Consider the following 2,788-nt stretch of genomic DNA (forward strand, 5'->3'; position numbering starts at 1 on the left):
GCCTGGGGTGTATATGTTAGATTAGGCCAGTAAGATTTATGACAAATTAGGGAATGGGAAAGAGAAGATGACTCCACATCAACCTACGTTCATTCTCTCAGCTCATAAAGAAGAAAAGGAAACAGACTGAGCAGGCCCTCCCAAGCAAGAACAGGACCTCCCCATATCTCGCCTTGCACACTGTGTGCTGTGCCTGAGTTTGAGTGATGCTGACTCCTAATCTTGGAGGAAGCTAGGCAGCATCAGGTGCAGCCAGGAGCCAAAGGCAGCAACGTCGTCCACTTACCCAAAAGTGGCCTGTGAATATTATCAGCTTAGAGTTGGCACTGTGTAGAGACAGACTGTACAGTATAGCTCAATAGAGGGTGTGTGTGTGTGTGTGTGTGTGTATGTGTGTGTGTGTGTGTGTGTTTGTGTGTTAGTATGCCAATACAAATCTAATTTATCAATGCTACCCTTGCTAGCAAAGTGAACTCAGCAAAAGTATAGTCTGCACATCTCCCATGTACACATTCTTCTATAAGGGCTACAGAGAACAGAAGATGAGAAACTTTCTGCCCTCAAAGAGAAGTCCCAAAGCACACAGGACTACTGACTTGAAAACAGAACAGGAAAGTTTTAAGGAAGCACCACTGTGGAGTGTGACAACAAATATTAACAGCAGTTCTGTGACCCAGATCCATACTACACACTGTGTGGTAAGTTATGGAGAGATCTCTAGTGAGAAATCTATAGTACATTGTTTGGATTATTATAAGAGAAAACTTAGGGTAGGGAACATCGGAATAAACAGAAGTCACACTAAGGAAGGTGCCTCTGAGGCCTGCTTCCCTCGGACTTTACAAGATAAAGTGCTGGGAACTCTTTTTTTTTTTAAACGTCTGAATTTTTTAAATCCTTCTTTACAGGTTACCTAGACCACTTTTGATTAAGAAAACTGTAGGAAAGTAACTGCCACAGGCAGATGCCAGGTGGTGGCAATTTTCTACAGAGCCCTGTTTTGTGGGGTATCTGAATTCATGGCTTGCAGTCTCTGTGCAAACTTGCTGGAATCACTCATGGCAGAGTTTAGTCCACAGGTCGCTTTCCCCTATATTTCTCTGTAAAGTCTTAAGCATTCGTACAGAATTTTTTACAGTCCTTAGAGCATTCTTCAGCTAGGTCAGCCCAGAGTGGGTGCTCAGCCTAAGACTGGATTACTTGGTGAGTCTTGGTGGCTGGCTTCCAGTTCTCAGCACTAATTACTGGCAGACAGACCTGCCATTTCTCATCAATGTTAGGGTGGTAGGTGTTTGTTTGAAATGTGATCTTGGGTGGTTTGAATGGATACTCTGCTGGAAAGTTGGCTTTAATTCTGAAGGGCCCTTATCATATGGAGGGTTGTTAGGAACAGTAAATCCTTTCCAAGTCATTTAATCAACCTGGATGTTATGGAAGTTTTTCATTCCACACTTGTGTACCTCTTCGAACTCCTTTATCAGCCTCCTCCGGGCTCCCATCTTAGATTGTCCTGTGGACTCATTTTATAGTCCTTTTAAAATACTAGGAAATTAAAGTTGTGCCCTTCAGTTTGATTATTGGATATTTGGTTTTGAATAATGGCAGGTCAAGCTTAATTCAGAAACTATTTTGGAGATTCCCAGATCCTGATGTCACAGTAGGCACAAACATGTCCTTGAGTCTGTTACACAGTAGGTTGAGAACCATTCCATTCAGCAAAGTCCTCTCCCTTCTGTTGGTCTCTTATTTCACTAATGGGGACTTTTTCGGTCCCTATCACAAGCTTTTCTCTTCTTCTTGCCCCTTAAATGCCGTGATCCTTGAGGTCCTGCCTGGTACCTACATAGACTCTACATACGTAGGTCTTGTATGTAAGTCAGGCAACGAAGTCAGATCTGTACAAACCACTCTCCTGAGATACAGCTAATCTCTCCATTAGACTTTTATAGTTGAGTATTTCCTAAGACTCTCAAATAAGGTGTTCTGGAAGAAGCTCAATCTTTGCTTCCATTTGTGTCATCAGTCATTTGCATGTGTCAGAAGTTTGGAAGACTTATTACACTGATCCTGCATGTAGAATCTGGCACGTCCAGCATTATAAGTCATTTGTTGCTGATAAGTCACTATACGCTTAGCGTCTTAAAGCAATGCATGTATACTGTGTCTCCGCTCTTGTGGGCAGGTGGCTGGGCATGGGTGGCAAGGTCCTTTAAGAGGCTACGAACATGTTATTCTTTAGGTGTGGAGTGTTACTTAAATGACAGCAGGAGGAACCACTTAAACTCATTCTGGTTGATGGTAAAAATCACTCAGGGGCACAAACCATCCATCCTGTGACATCACCCTTCCACATGGTCATGAGGTCCTCTGATTCATTGCAAATGGGAAAGTGACAGGTACTAACCATGCCACACGTTTTAGCTTTCTTCACTTTGAAATCACTGCGTTAGTAAGAACGTGTCTTGAGGCCATACGGAAGCCGCCTGGGAAGTGAGAAACCTAATTCGTATCCTAAAAGCAGAGAAAATGAGTTTAGCTGTGTCCGGCTAGTCTCAGACATGGAGTCAATAGGCAGCGGTTTACTACCTGGACAATGAGGTTCTCTGTGCTAAGTTAGCATGATGAGAACTCCAGATATCATGAGTCGAGGAAAGAACGCAAGGACAGCAAACTGTAAAGCTGGTGTGTTTCAAGGAGTACAGGACAGGCGATGGTTTCCGAGCACCTCTGCATTAGTGCCGTCAGTGCCTGGCTGGTTAGCACGGATATAAATATGGAGCTGGGAGAG

General features: G+C 43.5%; 1 pseudogene; it reads right to left on the reverse strand.

Annotated features, from left to right (window-relative positions):
* Positions 1 to 1,068: 1,068 nt before the first annotated feature.
* Positions 1,069 to 1,499, reverse strand: LOC127201101 (ubiquitin-conjugating enzyme E2 L3-like; annotated as a pseudogene).
* Between the last annotated feature and the right edge of the window lie 1,289 nt (positions 1,500 to 2,788).

This window comes from Acomys russatus, chromosome 17 (assembly GCF_903995435.1).
Source record: "Acomys russatus chromosome 17, mAcoRus1.1, whole genome shotgun sequence".
NCBI lineage: Eukaryota > Metazoa > Chordata > Mammalia > Rodentia > Muridae > Acomys > Acomys russatus.